Source organism: Asterias rubens, chromosome 8 (genome assembly GCF_902459465.1).
Source record: "Asterias rubens chromosome 8, eAstRub1.3, whole genome shotgun sequence".
In the NCBI taxonomy this organism is placed as follows: Eukaryota; Metazoa; Echinodermata; class Asteroidea; order Forcipulatida; family Asteriidae; genus Asterias; species Asterias rubens.
In genome coordinates this window covers 5863262-5881437 of record NC_047069.1, presented here as the reverse complement: position 1 = coordinate 5881437, position 18176 = coordinate 5863262, and the positions used below count along the sequence as shown (strand labels likewise).

Here is an 18176-nt window from a genome sequence, read left to right as displayed (position 1 = left end):
AATCTTACTGTGAAACTTAATGCGGGAGGAGGTGGGTATGAAAATGTAGCGTGGCAAAGTGGATGTGTAATTCGTTTTTTACTTTCCCTGCCTTTCACCTCTAGCCTGAGATGTCAACTCCATGTTTACATGTGGGTCAGCCCTTGCACTCCATTAAATATTCCTATTTGTGTTTCCAAATGAACAAATTACATGCCTACATGGATTGTGTGCTCAGTTCCTCCCTGATCTTTATCGGTTTTCCCCATGGTTATTTCCCCTCCAGCCACATTAAAAACAAGACCATTTCTTCACATTTCCTAAATCACCATCCTAGAATGGCCAAAATAAATAAATTACAAACCCATAAATGCAAAATGAGAAACTCAGACCCACATCAAACAACCACCGTGCAAATATCTCACATCTTCAAATGTGGAACTGTCATGAGAAACATTTAACAGTTATTGGGCGTGCAGTTTCAGCTGCCGAGCTTGTGTCCGTATGTTTGGTTTCTCAGCTGTTTCATTCACAATTGAGAAAAAGAGTATAAAGTCTTGGCTGTGCGTGGATCTTGCATCGGTGCTGTTGACAAACTGCAGTTGCATTCCAAAGCTATGTCATGTTTTGATACTTATATTTCTCCACCGCATCATAAAAAAGTATCTTAAACAAAAATGCAGAATAAACATGAATTTTATTGGGTCGGCCACAACATCTTCACATTGGACTTAATACTGTAAAATCATTGTACACTCCCAGCTTGGCCTGAAAGAGTCCCTGATGGATCTTGCAATATCTAGGTCTGGCAAAGATCCGGCACGTGATAAGCACAATGGAATATAATCTTCCTTTATTAGACCGAAGCTTAAACCATTATCCAGCCCTGTACTGTATTGTGATATTGTGATATGGATGGGTTGTGTTTGCATTAGCTGCTTCAATCAATGTTAAGTAGTTGATTCATTTGGGGTTGTGTCAGGAGTTGTGCTTCTTTGGCTATGGTTGGAAGAAGTTTGAGGTTTCTTGGAAGTCTTTGATTATGTAGACACGAAAAGTAGCTAAGTAGCACCATGTGTGTATCTACTTGCTGGATAGATTGTGTTCTTTTGAAAATTTGTCTTGCTTTATATTCTACCACCGTGGAGTACATTTTTTGGAACTCGGGGAAAAGAACTAAGCATAACAAAATTACTCTTACCAGAATAAGGTTACCAACCTTGTCACATGTACAATTTGTGACTGATAACCCAACCTTGAGCAGAAAAGTATTAAAGCAATATTCATACAGTTTATCCATTCTGATTGGCCAAAAGGGCATCACGTGGGGGTGTTTGAACGGATGATATAACACCAGTACAAAGTGTTGAAACATGGGCGTGACACACAAGCTTGCACCTGTGCTGACAAGACAGTTTCTTCATTCCTATTTGTCGAGAGCAACGGCTGGAACAGTTGTGCCACATCACGCGATACGTGCGACGCACACAGCAATCTCCTTATAAAGAGTTGTTAAGCTGAGGGCCTTTCCATTTCATAGCTGGAGGGGTGTTGTGTCGAAAGAAATCATTGAACAATTATAATTTTTTCATTTATCTTACTTTTTGACCAAAAAGTGTTGATGTTTTTTGAACGAAAAGGTATTCATGAATAAGGGAATAAAAGGGTAGAGACTAGTTCTTTCACGGCCGTTTAAAACAGGGTTTAGAATGGCCGTGAAAGAACTGGTAGCTACCCTTTTATTCCAATTCATAAATATCTTTTTGGTTAAAAGGCGTACCAAAGTAGGGAAACTCTGTAAAACTTATCCGTTTCCGACGTGCTTGAGCTCTGTATAATCCTACCTGGTATGTGCATGTTACATGTACATGTACGACATCCGTGTTGCATGCCTATTTCAGATAGATTCCAGTTCGGTTCGTGCGCATGCGCGTGTAGTCTTGGTGCAACACGTTCTGGTTTTCCTTTCTCACACAACGCGGCCAACTCACTGACAGCGCCTGCATCTCCCGTAACAAGAAACGTCTTGCATCAAGACTAGCGCGGAGTATCCGCTCACAACCGGTTATAAACACTGGTCATTGTCCAAGGTTTAAACACCCCCACGTGACGCTCTCTCCACCAATAGGAATAGCGAAACTGTTTGAGGTATTTATGAATGGGAGATAAAGTGTGTTGAATCGGCTTTCAACTAGTGGTTTAAACCGGCCGAGGCCTGGTTCTTGATAATTTACCTTGAGTTGACTTCGTCTAGGTAAAATTATCAAGAACCAGGCCTCAGCAGGTTTAAACCACTAGTTGAAAACCTCTTCACCACACATTGATTCCCTTATTGAAAGTGGGTCCAGGTTTCATAGTTTAAATGTTTTAAGGTGGATTCAGCAGTGAAGGCTAGATACTACTGGAGCAATTTAAACAAAGTAAATGAGGCAGATTGAAAAGGGAAAAATTTGGGGGGTAAAAAAAAGGCAAAAGATTCTAGAAAACTTCCTTCTTGGATATTCTTACCATGGGGTTGAATGGCCTGAAGGCGCCTTATTCACAGTTTATCCCTACTCAGACGAACAGCCTCTGTGTGTCTCTATGTCATTACCACTTTATTTCTCCGTCTAACCTAATTCACAATCGGTCTAACCTATCACAATTGGTGTAACTTTTCACAATATCAAAGTCGGTCTGGAGCTTTTGTCAATGATTGGATTATTCTTGACCACTAACTCTTTACCGATGAAGCTCAATGTCCCATTATTAGCAATTAGTTTTTCCCCCTTGCTGGACAGGTGCATGGTTTTCATATGAAAGTCACTGAAGTGACCGACGAGTCGCCAATTTTGTTTTATTGATTAAGTGTGTTCATATGCCGTGGTCTTGATTTTTACGGTGTGTACACATGTAGTGTATTATCCGTGTCGCCAATTAGTGCACATGATTATACACTAACCTTTCTCCAGTAATTGTGTTATGATTTTTTAGATCATTTAGTCTTCTCCGTGTATGTACTTTTATGGAGGAGCAATTAAGTCAGGAATAAGTCCACTACCTGACTGTTTATCTGGACCATTTGAAATGACACCTGACCATTGTGTATAGTAATTGCCACTTAGATTTGGCAGCTTTAGTGGACAGACTCTACAACTTATTTCACCAAAGAAAATGTGGGGAAGCAAATGTTGGGCAAAGAATTGGTTGTCACTGTTTGAACGCCAAATATGTGTGCCCCCCCCCCTAATACAGAGCTCTTGCTTTTGCTGGATTCGGCTGGCCAGTGCTTTATCATGTCCATGAAGGTTGGAGGGAAGAAAAACACATTAACTGCTCAGTATATCATTGATGCAGTAATAACAGCTTCAGGTTATATACTTGAGAAATTGCTCAATTCGCTTTTCAATCTCGATTCTACCACTCACTTTAAGAAAACAAGTTCAGAATGCAAAGAAAATAGTCTTTGTCTAAACGGAATTGAGGAGAAACCGAGACTACAGAGCAAGCCAGAGCTTAGGCATGTTGGAAGGTCTTTTAATTCAAAGTCGTTACGGGAAATGTAAACAAGAGACAATATATGAAGAGGAGTAATGATACATTGGCATTAAGGCAGAAGGATGTAAGATGAAAACTAACAATCTCTTGGCGATTATGAGACGTATTTTCAGGTGGAGATGAATGGTTGTAGACAAACCTAAGGGACAAATCTTAGGGTGTCAATGTTAGTCTGTAGAGTATCAATTCAATTCAATTCAATAAACATTTATTTCGGTATTGCCCTCACATGATATAATACATCATTGGTTTTTCATAAATATTAACAGTGGCAGTTGTAAACAGTAGCCAAAACTATTAACATGTCAGAAGGGCAAAACTTAGGATTGGGTGAAGCCTTGGCTTTTGTACCCTAACCTATTGACAGACTAACAAAACAATAAGACTCACAAAGACAAGGGACTACAAGGACATACGAACAAATGTAGGTATATAAACAATATACCAAAAGTAAGCCATGAAATAATTATAATGAATATGCATTATACCAATATAGTGGTGTTTGTATTGTGGACTTAGTCTCTACAGTATCCTGTGATATTTTGTGGCAATGGCCAACTGGGCAGGAGAGTATAATGATAGTGGAATGTGCATTGTAGAGTAAGTCACCACAATCTCCTGTGGTATTTTGTGGCAAGGGCCAGCTGGGCAGGAGAGTATAACTACAGTATCATATGTCTTGTACTGTGAACTTCCTCTCCAGAGTGTCCTGTGGTATGTTGTGGCAAGGGCCAGTTGGGCAGGAGAGTATAACGATAGTGGAATGTGCATTGTAGAGTAAGTCACCACAATCTCCTGTGGTATTTTGTGGCAAGGGCCAGTTGGGCAGGAGAGTATAACTACAGTATCATATGTCTTGTACTGTGAACTTCCTCTCCAGAGTGTCCTGTGGTATGTTGTGGCAAGGGCCAGCTGTGCAGAAGATAATTCTAGTGCTTTGTCTTCTGTGGGTTGTGGCAAGGGCCAGAAGAATACAACTAGTCTCCTACATGTATGTGACAGTTTTGTGGCAAGAGCCGGTTGGGGCTGGAGACTCGGACTGCTTATTAATGGGGTTTTAAAGGGTGTGCACAACAATGGCAAGATTGAAAAATAAAATATTCACAGATTTACACACAACATACATGTAAAAAAAGATGGTCATTATGGAAAACTTGAAATGTTTTTGATGAAGTACTATAAATTTTGAAAAATTAGTAAACCAACTAGTTTTGAAAATTCAATTAAGGTGAAGTGCCTTAGCTCACAACTGGGAAATGTACCCACACTCCGCTGATTCCACTGGAGTCTGATGCACTAGATTGCTTGGCCACAGACACATTTGCGAAAATGAAAAGCAGTTATGTCAGCTGAAATTTTTGCCTACACAATTTTGAGGAACTCATTGTCAACAACCGTTGGATGTGTGAACACTCCAAAGCCCATGGTTTGAAAGAAACAAATACCCCTGTGTTGCAAAGAATTGTGTGCTTTCACATGCCTGCTAAAATCTTCATGCCTCAAACCTTTATCAGATTCAAATTTGTTGTTAAAAAATTACCTCTTTCTCTAAAACTACATTACTTCTAGGGGGGTCATTTCAGACAATGTTTTAAAATATCAACAGCTTTTTTTTATGGTTATAAATCTTTTTGAGTAATTACCAATGGTAAATTTCCATGAAAATAATAAATAGTTAACATCGCTTGAGGCAAAATCCCCTGCGAGAAACTCTCAATCAACTGTCACTGGCCGTTGTAGTAACTGGCAAAGAGCTCCTTTGACATCTGCTGAGATCTCGTATCAACAAGAAGACATTGGCCGTGTGAATACTCCAAGGCCTGTGGTTTGCCAGGGTATCCCATCGCACACAGCATCCCACACAGCAGTGGTTTATTAATTACTGTGGGATTGAATGTACTATTCTGTCTCCAGTTAGCATTAATTATTCAGTTTAGATGGTTAAACGATAAATCAAATAGCGCCTGCTGCATTTTTTATTTACGGAGGGAAAATGGATCAATTATTTACCCTGCTCATATTTTTGTTCGTTGTTTTTTTTTATCCCCGACTGCTTTAAAAGGGAATTTCAACTTTGGTTTTTGTAACCGTTTATTTTTTTATCCTATGAAAATATAGATAATATTTACAATGAAACTAACCTCTGAAAATTTCATCTCAAAAGGTGGTTGTACATGTGTTTGTTGAGATATCGCCGAAAATCCGGAGCAGTTATGTCCACTCAGAAAGAATATTTGGTAATTGGAATCAATGTCAGTAACTTGCTAAGTTGCAAATTTTGTGGGAAAATATATACATATCCAACTCCCTGTGGGGATGTGCCATAAAGGAAATACCACTCAATGAATGTGTTTTTTTATGAGCTTTCCCCCTCGACCTCGTATATGTGTCGAGAACTTGCAATTTGGATTTGCGAATGGAATCATCGCTCATTTGTCTGCTGAGTGCTGTATGCTTGTCAGACTGTGTACCAGTACACTTTTTCCTCAATCTTCAATTTCAATTTTTTAAACCACCTCGCTGATCAACTCATCAGACAGGGGAGATGCTCCCTCAACTCTTACTAGCACGTTAAAGGCACCAGAAACTATTGGTGATTTCTCAAAATAATTGTTAGCGTAAAAATTTACTTGGTAAGGAGCAATGGAGAGCTGTTGATAGTATAACTCTGGAGTAAAATATCAGGCCTGAAGCCTTTTTTTTTTAGGCATCTGAAGGCGCACAAATTTTTGCAGCTAGGGTGTTTTTTCCTTTCATTTAGGTTCTCTTGAAATTTTGAGGACCAATCCAGTCCAAATTTTCACAGATTTGTTATGGTACGAATGCATATGTTGGGATACTCTATAAGTGAGAATACTGGTCTTCAACAATTACCAAAGGTGTCCAGTGCCTTTAACACAATAGAGTGTTTAACAGGCAGTAATCATGTCACTTCAGTTGATGTCATGTTATCCTGCACCGGTACTTCCAGAAAGGCACATTCTTGATTGATTAATCAGAGTCCTTTCTTGACTGTTCTTTGATAAACATTCCAGACTTTGCTTAGAGAAGGAAAAACTAAATAATGTAGACTGTATAGGACGACACATCCCATGCTTTCTTGTTTAGAAATTCATGAAGGAACACAAAGTTGATGTCTTAACTGTACTCCCTAATGTCTCCATTTGTGTTCACATGAACTCCCTGGAGAGTCCTTATAAGGGATATCATCAACTACTGCTTCCTCACTGTAATTGAAAGGCTGGTTTTTCGTTCAGGCAGAGTGGACACGCTTAGGCCTCACTGAAATGTGTTCCATTTTAATTGAATGTAGTTTGACCGGCAACATTTTGTGATACCTAGTGGTGTCGAAGCCCCCCCCCCCCCCTCTGCCTCCCAACTCAGAACCTGTGATAACCACCTCACCCCAACACCCGACCCATTTACCCACTTCCCCCACCCAACCAGACCCATTTGCACACTCCCCCAAGCCAACCAGACCCACTTGCCCGCTCCTTCCACCAAACCAACTAGCACACTCCTCCACCAAACCCAACCCTTTGCCCACTCCCCAAAACACCCAACCCACTTGCCCACTCCTCAAACCCAACCCAACCCAACCCATTTGCCCACTCACCTACTCAACCCAACCCACAATCCCATTCCCCACACTCAACCCTCTTGCCCACTTGCCCACTCCCCAACCCACTTGCCTGCTCACCCGACCCAACCCACTTGCCCACTCCCAACACCTAACCCCTTTCTCCACTCCCCCAACCAACCCACTGCCCACCAAACCCAACCCACTTGTCCCCTCCCCTACCTAATCCAACTCACTTTCCCTCTCCCCACACTCAACACAGTTGCCCACTTGCCCACTCCCCAACCCACTTGCCCACTCCACCACCCAACCCAACCCAACCCAACCCACTTGCCGCACCCCCTCCCCATAAGACACACTCACTTACCCTATCAGATGGATGGTCTGACAAACTTCTCCAGAAGCAAGCCCTTTATTCAATAAACGGCGAAGTGAAGTAATTTTGTTCACATTCCCATAAATGCGCTAATATTTTCTCTCAGTAAAATCAAGATGTTCCTAAATACTCTCTCCCTTCATTCTGGAGCAGTGGTTGACCCATTTTTCTACTTCGTGAGTCTTCCCGGCCCGCTCTATTCCAGATTTCCCGACAAATTACCTAAGCTCGAGTGAAGTTTTTCAATTTTAATCTGTTTACATTGCTCAAATGCATTTTCTTTCAAAGTCTTTGCCCTGCCCATTTCCTGCTCCTTGTCTATTTATATTTTTTCCCTCATTTCCCCGGAGGCTTGTTTTGGTTCTTTGATGAATTCTGAGTAATATCTTCAATTTTCGTTCATGTTAGGAACAAACCGCGACTAATGCGTGCATCTTTCCATGTCACTTTGGGACCTGTCCAGTCCGTCTTGGATTAAATGGACTTGACATGGAACATTGTGTGTAAAGACCACCTCTTGTTCTGAGCGTGACTACTAGACGTTAATATGATCTCAGTGGTTAGAAGTTAAAATGATCTTCGTGGGTTGGGAGCGGAGGTGAATGTGGAGTCATTCTAGATGTGCACTTTTTTTTGTATTCCCCAGGTTTGCCTTCCAGGGCAATTTGTGTTCGGCAGACGTGACTTTTAAACATGAACGAAATGCTGTACGAAACTAAAATTCATTGTTACTGTTCTTGTTACCGCATTATTACAAAGGATTTAATAAAGCAGACTCTGGGGGTGGAGGATTTGTTGTAGTGGAGGGGGGGAGGGTTGTTAAAATCTGAGGAGACCTACCCCTTCCAGACACTCCTTTTAGAATTGACACTCGACTGAACACAATGATAAATTACCAATAGCTTTTTCTTATTAGATTATGGTCGAAGTGAACGGGGAAATATAATGGCTGTCATGATCAAGGGGTGGGGGGGGGATGTTGGCTGGGGGGGGGGGGGCACTTTGATTAAGAAAGAAAGTACTCTTTCCTTGAATCGAGGAACTCAACTTGCATTTACTTAGACACAATTATACTGCACTTATACAATTATATGTATTTTAATTGCATCTCTTTTGCTCCTGTCTTGTGATTACTGCATCATCTAATAATGGGTAGACGATGCATAAAAAAATGACCCTCAGTTTCTAACATGAGCGACTGATTAAATGGAGAAAATGGAACAAAGTCAGAACCCATTAGACCCATAATGGAACCTTTTCTTTTATAGGACCATCATTACTAGTAGTCCTAGTGATTGGTTGTTTTCTACACAATTCATATGAAATATACAAGTGTTGATCAAAGGAACTTGTCATCAGAATATGGAAATCCATTAGTAGCCATTCTCATGCTTTTTTTTCTCCATTGAAACAGTCACCAAGATGCACGGGGCTAGAGTTTGGGTTGGCTCCGTGATTTCTGTCCATGCCTTTCATCTCTGTTGACCCCGGTTCGATACCTGGACCAGAGCCTTGCATGTGGATCGGGTTTGTCAGTCCCTACCTGGCTGTGTGGGTTTTCCCGAATAGGGATTTTTTCTCCCACATTTAAAACTTAAATTTTTTCATTGTCTTCTCAGATTCAGAAATTCATAAGACCACAGGACTTGTGTCTTAAAAATGTTTACTGGACCAGAATCTACCTGCCTGTAATCTTTAAGAAGTTCAAGTACAATTATTCTAAAACAAACCTAATGTTGAAGTGACTAATATTAAGCCTTCTTGAAACCACCCTCACTCCTTAGGTGTATGCAACACCAGCAGCCAAATGGGTGTGCAGGTTGCTAATTATTTACATGACAATCACTGCTTAAGACCCTGTCACACCTTGACGTTTTAGTCAGTTAACTTTCAAGCAACATTTGTGTAATGTGTGTAAACGATCGTATAGCTTACCTACAAATTATGCGGAACTTATGAGTCGCACGCTGGCGCACGTCGAGAGTAATTGTGCATGCGCAAAATTTGTCGACGACCTCGCCTTACAACGACGTATACCAGCGTGTTTCAGCGTGCTCTTAACTTATACAAAACTTACCCATAGCTTATTTGACGTACGCCAGCGTGTTTGCAAAAATTTGCATACGTCGGCATATAAGGTGTGACAGGGCCTTTAATCAGGTATCCATGAAGTGATGAGCAGTAATTATACATGAAGAACTTGTCTTATGCGTCAGCCACCAGAACTGGAGTTCGATGTACTAGTCAAGGACACAAATGCTGTCATGACCAGGCAGGACTCGAACCTACATTCTAAGTGGTCGGCCATCAGAACTTTTGGTCAATGTACTAGTCAGGGAAAGAAATGCTGACTATGACTCAAACCTACACTCTGATTGGTCATGCCACAAGAATTGAGTTCTATGTGCTGATCAATGACAAAGATTTTGATATGACCAGGACTCAAACCTACAGACAGATGGATCCAGCCACCAGGGCCCAATTTCATGGCTCTGCTTACCGCCAAATTCGGCGCTTATGATTGCGCTTCCCCGCTTATGTACAAGCGCCAAATTTCTGTGCTAGCCTCGTAAGCGTAGAATGCCTGGTAATGTGGAGTACGCACGCGCAGAAGCTAAAATTCGCCGCTAACCCGTGAAAAACGCTTGCCATAAGCACAGAATTCCCTGCTTCCGTATGCGCCGTTTCTGTGCTTATGGTAAGCAGAGCCATGAAATTGGGCCCTGAACTTGAGTTTGATGTGCTAGTCAAGTACACAAATGTCAATTGAGATGTGACAAGCCACCTGGCCCTTCCATGTTACAATAAAACATTACATTGACTTCAAACAGTCAAATGGAAGGAATAACCATCTCCCCACACCAATGATTTGACATCCCTTTAAACTATCTATTCAGGGTAATCTTTGATTTAATCTGACTCGGCTACATTGTTTGTTTGATCATCTTCAGGTGCGACAGCAATCGCTACAGTCTACGCTACATAATGAATCTCGGGAAGCAGAGGTCTGCTTGTCGGAGCCGATTAGATGATGAGGAGGGGGAGGAGGCAAGGGAAGAGGAGGAGGAGGAGGAGGAGACAGAGAGATATGAGATGGAGTCTGACAGCGATACCTCCAATCTAGCCACCCTCTACTAGCGTCACTCCTCTCTAACATTGTGAGTAAAATACTTTGGAATTCCATCATCCATTCATTCATTTTTATTTTATTTTCTAAACTGGCAGCACAGAGCTGAATTATGTGGCATTACAAGGTCAAAATATTGTTAAAAATTGGACTAACCATTTGAAGGGCATTATACAAATGCACAACATGGTGTTGTGGGAACCCTCTTCTACATTGAGACCCCTCTTTGAAATAAACCACAAAAAAAACCAAAAAAAAACAGGGTTCCCTAGCAGTTAAAAAAAAATGAACGGCCCTGAAAATAAATTTGTTAAAAATTTGCTTAAACCTTCAGAAGGCATTACAAAAATGAACATGAAATCGTGGGAGCACTCCTTTACATTGAAGCCCCACTATGAGGGAATCCTTGCATTGAAACTCAAAACTGAACAGCCCTATAGACCAATCCGACGAAACAAAGTTGGTCGCACCCTCTATTGAAAAATTACCAACTGCGGTGTCTTTTTGTGCACAAACAAGGCATTGAAGACACCACAGCAGTAGCGCGCGGTGCTCAATACCTGTGCGCCCAGTACGCGCCTGGATTTGTCTATACATAAATAACGGAAGCAAATAGTAGCCCCCCCCCTTGTATTAGACAATCATCCTCACTTAAAGGCAGTGGACACTATTGGTAATTACTCAAAATAATTATCAGCATAAAACCTTACTTGGTACCGAGTAATGGGGAGAGGTTGACAGTATAAAACATTGTGAAATACGGCTCCCTCTGAAGTGGAGTAGTTCTCGAGAAAGAAGTAATTTGCCATGAATTTTGATTTCAAGACCTCAGATTTAGAATTTGAGGACTCAAAATCAAGCATCTGAAAGCGCACAACTCCGTGTGACAAGAGTGTTTATTTCTTTCATTATTATCTCGCAACTATGATAACCGATTGAGCTCAAATTTTCACAGGTTGGTTGTTTTGTTGTTTTGGTTGTTTACATTTAGAATCACAAATTCTAAAATACAAACACCTTCATATCGGGAAGCGCTTTGCCAATGTGAAATGAAGCCTGGAGATTTTGAAACGAGGTATAATTTCAATGATCGTCGAAAAGAATCATAGTTTTAGTGATCGGGCATCCTTTACATTGATTGAAGGTTTTCTATTATCTTGACAAGATAAAGTCTGTATTCGAGCATCCTTTACATCGAGTGAAAGTTTTAATTATATTAGGCACTGGTTAAGATGTCTTCTCTAGAGTTCTGGAATCATGGGATAGTAGTATACCTGTGGGATTCTTCCCCCCACCCAACCAATAAGGAAATCATGGGGTACACAGTGCTTATTGCAGATCTGCTACATGTAGCTGTAGGGTGACAACCAAGCTGTGTGTTCTCTAAACCGACTGCTTTTATTGAAATATAAAATGGTTTAAAATATGTATTGTCAGGATAATAAACAAACATGTAATACAAGTTAAGGAAAAATAACAATAGACGACAAGAATGAAAAATAAAAAAAAATTACAGAATAAACAAGAGTCAGGGCATGTAAAAAGTACACAAATAAAGAAAGTAAACTTAGTCATCTCGACCATCTACTAACAAAATCTCAATTGCACTAGGCGTATAAAGGAATCCTTAAATCTGTTGGTCTTTAGACAAAGTTGTCAGACCCTGCCTGAGTGATATGGGTTAATTTGAAGGTTCATAGGGTGGCTAGCATCACAAAGAATCTTATTGATCAGGATGTAATCTTCCGATGTAATTTCTTGCATGGGCTTCTGTAGAATTTAGGAGTTTTGGTTTGGAAATCTTGTAGTAGACAATACTGACTACCTCAGTCTTGATATAATTGTCATCAGTGATGTTGTCTCTTAGATATGACTGAGGAGAAGGGGGAGCGGGGTTCAAGAAGGGCAACCAGTGACCCTCTGATTCCGTCAGCCTCTATTAATGTCACCAAAGCAGTTACCATCGATAGGAGCATCAAGACGTTCTGTGTCTTTCCCTATGGCACTAAGTGATGCAGTGTCAAGGTTGGGGGAAATAGGGTGTGAATCTGGTTAAGTCAGGTTACTTACTCTATAGCTTAGCTGTTTTAATAAACTAGTTTTACATGCGGCCCCTGTATAACGTTTGGTATCTGGAAATCCAACAAACCATCTCATTTGCTACTAGGTTAGAGCCTTACTCTATGGTTTATCGTAAATGTCTGATGGGAGGGGGAGGGGTTGGATTGAGAAGGAGCTGAAGTCGGACAATCCTCTAATATTGAGAGTACATTGAGTACAGTCAGTTGTGATTATCCTCATACCTTTTAGACATGGTCACATTGGGGGGGGGGGCGTTGTGTTGTGTGAGAGATGAAACAAGACTAGTGTCTCCTCTAATGTATCTGTCCATTAAGAATAATAAGATACTGGTGAGTGTAGCCCGAGCCTTAGACAAATATTGTATTGGGGGGGGGGGGGGGTGGTAGGGAACTGTGATTTGTGAGGAGATGAAAGATGAAGTAGGACTAGTGTCTCCTCTAATTTAGCTATCCATTAGGCAAAGTCAGATATACTTTTGTGAGTATAGTAAGATTACACTTTTGTAGGTATAGTCAGATATTACTTTCGTATCTGTACTCAAATATACTTGTGTGACCGTTGTCAGACATATTTGTGACTGCAAGTATAGTTATGTCAGGTATAATTATGTAAATTTAATCAGAGTATACTTGTCTAGGGCTATATACTTTTATGAGATCAGTCAAATATCTTTTTTTTAGTATAGCAGATTTACTTTTGTAAGTGTAGTCGGATACTTTTGAAAGTATAGTTGTGCACATGCAGATAAACATTTGTATGTTTAGTCAGATATAATACTTTTGTAATTATTTTCATACATTATACTTGCGTAAGTATAGTCAGATACACTTTTGTAAACCCCAAACTCATTCAGTGAGAGATGCATGTAATTTAGATAAGCCCCTGAGTTGTTATTGAGATGGGTCAGTAGTTGTCCTTCATGCTAACAAGATGCAGCAGAAACTCTTTTTTTTCCAAATAAGACTTGCCACTCGCACTGGGCTAATTGACAATATGTTGTGGACAGTCATTTAGATTGCCTCTTAAAAAAAAAAACTGTAGTTATGAATTTATTGTCTCTAATGTACCTTTCACAAATGCTAACACAATCACAAGGCCGAATCACAACACAAGAGTGTTACTGAAAATGACAGTGGAGATATGACAGAAAATGGCTCTATGTTTTTTTGTATTTTTTTTTATTGATGCAAAACAGATCTCAATTATTCTCCGTCAAAATGTAGACATGCAATTTCAGTAAGTACTGCATCAGATAAATCTTTGTTTGAGCCAGTGAGATTTGTACCCACATGGTGGATGTACCACAAAGCGAAATGCAATTCTCCGTTGCCATTCTTTGATATACTTTTTCCAATCGTTTATCCTCCTAACAGAGCACTAGTCGAGTATTAGTAGATAAGTCGGACACCCGAGGCCTTCGTTTGATTGTTGTTTGCATGATTATCGGGCCCAAGCTACACCCTAGCGAGCTTACAAAGCGGGTCAAGGAGCGGATAAAATCACGTGTTGTGTTTTTCTTTATCGTGGACAGAGGCTGAGGTCTCTGATGGATTCTTGAAGCTTACACAATAAACAAGGCCTTTCCCTCATCACCTGCTTTGTAATTCTTCGGCATTAGGGTCCTAAGCCCTCAGATGTGATCTCCTAATGCAGTAGTAAGACATCGCGCCATGTACACCTTGCAGGCATGGTCACCTTACCAACGTCACGGCTTAAAGCGACTTTGGCTACTGAAGACAGTCGGGAGTGCGGTAGTCGAAACAAGCCAGTTGGCTCTAGTCAGGAATCAGCGACTCTACTGGGAGGCAACACCTCGTCAGAAAGAGTGGTGTGTGCATTTAAGAGTTCAGTAGATATCTCTACTTTGCAGGTGTTCGAATCCAACATGTGGCTGTCTCCCTGGGTAGACATTTTCGACCCCGGATGATGCGTTTTTTCTATCCTGGCTATGAATCCATCCTGCTGTGTTCACATGATTGAGTAATTGATAAGATCTGCAAGCTTTACCAGAAAATACTAATAAACAAAAGTATCCGTGGAGTGTTTGATGTTTCATTACTGTCGTGCTAGAGTGTGTGTGTTCCAGCCCATAGCAGACATCATTGAATGAGATACCTTCACGCATCAACAAATCTCAAAACGCACTTTCGATTACAGTGCGAAGGAAGATTGAGTACATTCTAAACATCAAGTGTACGTTTTCCAGAATTGTAAAAGTCACAAAATCCTTTTGTACTTTGTTAGAATTAAATAAAAATGTATAAAGTGGGTATGTATATATTGTTTTGTTATTTACCCATCCTGATACCTGTACTTCTCTGACAAAAATCAAAAGATTTGTTATTGTTGTAAGTTCAGGACTTTATAGTGATAGACTATATTATTTTATTTGAGACTTAAACCTGCATTACCGCAAGGTTGAGTAATCAAAATCACTGCAAGGGGTTTGTTGGTGGTTTGTACATTCACCCTGTGCTGCATGAAGAGTAGTCTGGGTGTTAAGAGATATGGGAGTTGCAAAGTGCTTACCAACCAAATGACTGGTGGTATGAAGTGGAAAACAATAATGGACTGATGATTTAACCCTACTTAGCAGAGCCTGCCTTGCTGTGAAAGGCTACAAACCATTACAACACCTGGGTCATTTCTGACATAGATTTTGGCTCCAAGGGGGGGGGGGGGCTGATCCACTTTTGTGTCCAGCTAATAGGGTTTTAACTCAAATTCTGCATCTGTTGACCCATTTCGGGGTCATTTTGACACATTCTGGGTCAATGTCCCTAAAATGGGTCAAACCCCCACAGGAACTGGATTTGGGTCTATTTTGAGACAGACTATGCTAGAGGTAGAATGTCAGACCAATAGCACTTAAAAAAAAAAAAAAAAGAATCATCTAATACAAACCACAAAGCGTTGTTTTGGGTGTAAAGACATTATACTGTAATGTACATGTATGTGTGAGCAAAATAATGTCCACAGAAACTGCCATACCTGAAAAATTCCGGAGATTGTCAAGGGTTTGGTCTTTTAAAATAAGTATTTCATTTTGATTCTGTGACATATATATTCCTCTTTATAATATGTGGCATATGTAGCTGACCCAGTTTATAGAGCTGAGGAAACAGACAAATGTAATAAGTTGTCAATCTTGCATGAGCCAATAACTGTGTTGTGTAGTGGTTGATCAGTTCTAGTACATTGGGTTTGACTTCAGTTTGTCTGGGTTTGGGTTCATGCCCTGGTCATAAAGGGCCCGGGGCCTAAGGCCTCTTGGCATTGCTTCTCATTTACTCGGGAGCAACCTGAGATGATACAGATAGCTGGTGTGAATGGTAAACAACCTGTGTGCGCTAACTTAGTTGCAGTTGCAGGTGCTGCATACTCCTAAGGAGTTAAGAACGGTTCATGCCCTGGTCATGAAGGGGCCGAAGGCTTCTTGGCAAGACACTCTTGCATTGCTTCTCATTTACTCGGGAGCAACCTGAGATGATACAGATTACTGATGTGAATGGTTAATAACCTGTGTGCGCTAACTTAGTTGCAGTTGCAGGCGCTGCATACTCCTAAGGAGTTGAGATAGTTTCATGAATGTGTAATGTCAGATCAACATGGGTTGTAATGCTGGAAGGCGCTGTGGTACTTGATTAACAAGCGACTTATACATGTACATTATTAGTAAATTTGTATTATTGTTATTATTATTATTATTATTATTATTATTATTATTATTATTATTATTATTATTATTATTATTATTATTATTATTATTATTATTATTATTATTATTATTATTATTATTATTATTATCATGGTTATTATTTACATTTGTGTTAACCCTCAAGTGGAAACTAAAACATTGTTGGCTTACAACTACCACAAAGTCATTTATTAGTATTTTATATGTAAGGGGGACCGATGACAACAATATATCTAGATCGAGAAAGCTGAAGAAGCCAGTTGTACAATAACGTCTTATCTGTTGATTTGTTTTTCCTGTACATCTTTTGAAAGTATCTACTACAAAGTCATTTTTAGTCGGAGGACCGACCTATATAATTTATCTAGAAAGCAGAAGTAGCCATTTGTACAATAACGTGCTCAAGACTTGTAATCAGTAGAGAAACGTGACTTCGGTCTCTGATTAGTGCTGGGAGTTTTACCCGCCCAATATTTGCAAGATGACGTTGGCTCGAATGTCCGAGTCTCTCATGTCATTATTGACGTTCGGTTTGTGTTTCCAAAAACGGACTTCTTCCAATCGTCATGATTGAAAAAACAAATAGATGGAGATAAACAGGTAAATAGAACAAGAGTGAAGATATAAATGGGTTCCAATGTCAATGTTCAGACACTTGGGTTCCATCAGTCTGGCCTCGATTTCCGACATCCAATATGTCAGAATGTCTCCCCCACCCCTTCCCAAAAAAAACCAAATACAAATACATTTGTTGTTATATTTGTTGTTATAGTTTTTTTTTTAATATTTGTTTAATGAATTTGGGTTTTTTACCATATCCTTTTTGTTATTCTTGTCACAAATATAGGCATAATCCAATCCCGTATAAAAAGTTAAAAGGTTACTTAAAAATCAAAATGATTTTCTAGTTTCTCTGTTGTTATTGTTTTATGATTTGGGGGTTTGACCCTTTCATTTTTGTTCTTGTAACCAATAGGCACAATCAAATTCCGTGTTAATAGGTTTCCTTAACAAAATGTTTTGTTCTCAATTTCTTTTGTTATTTGTGTTTTCAATTACTTTTGTTATTTTTAATTTCAATTTCTGTGTTATGATTTTCAATTTCTTTTGTTATGTTTGTTTTATGATTTAACCACACTGTATGAATTATTTTGTAAAATAGTAATGGTTTTATTAAATGAAAAAAAAAAGTTTGAAATTCTTTTGTTTTGATTTATGTTTGAAATGGTTTTGTTTTGTTGTGTTTATATCATTCAGCCAGTCGGCAACCCGGAATACAACGTGTCAAAGAACATGGCATTTATTTTTTAGAACTTCATTTTCTTTTCTATGGTTTCGATTTTCGTTTGTCAGTTCATTCAATAAATTTCAAATTTTACCTTTGAATAACCGCCCTTCAAAACACGTTGAAATAGTCATATATGACATTTGGATAAGTGGTTGACACCTTTTTATTTTATTTACTGAACTCAGTTCTCCCCAGAATGCGTTTGATTTGTATAACTTTGACTTTCATCCCATTGTTATTATTTACATATTCCCTCATGCTTTGACTTTACAGAGATAGGCCTACTTGAAGTTAAAGGCATTTTCTGTGAATGCCAAAATAGCTGTGTACATTTATGTACAAAAAGACAAAGAAAGTATGGTGGGACAAAATGTTATTTTCATTCTGAAAAACATCGTTCTAATGATTAAGTTCGCACCATTACAAATAACCTCCGTATCATAGCATTTTTTTTCTTTTTCTTTGAAAGCTAACATCTTCGATGTTTTCTAAATACTTAATCCAACGGCA

At 39.5% G+C, this 18176-nt stretch overlaps 1 long non-coding RNA gene across 1 annotated transcript in view; it reads left to right on the top strand.

Annotated features, from left to right (window-relative positions):
* Positions 1-15570, top strand: part of LOC117293814 — a 29564-nt gene extending 13994 nt beyond the window's left edge. Inside the window, exons 2-3 of the long non-coding RNA XR_004519475.1 lie at positions 10424-10630; positions 14213-15570. This is a non-coding gene — a long non-coding RNA (uncharacterized LOC117293814). The remainder of the gene's footprint in view (positions 1-10423; positions 10631-14212) is intronic.
* The last annotated feature ends 2606 nt before the right edge of the window (positions 15571-18176 follow it).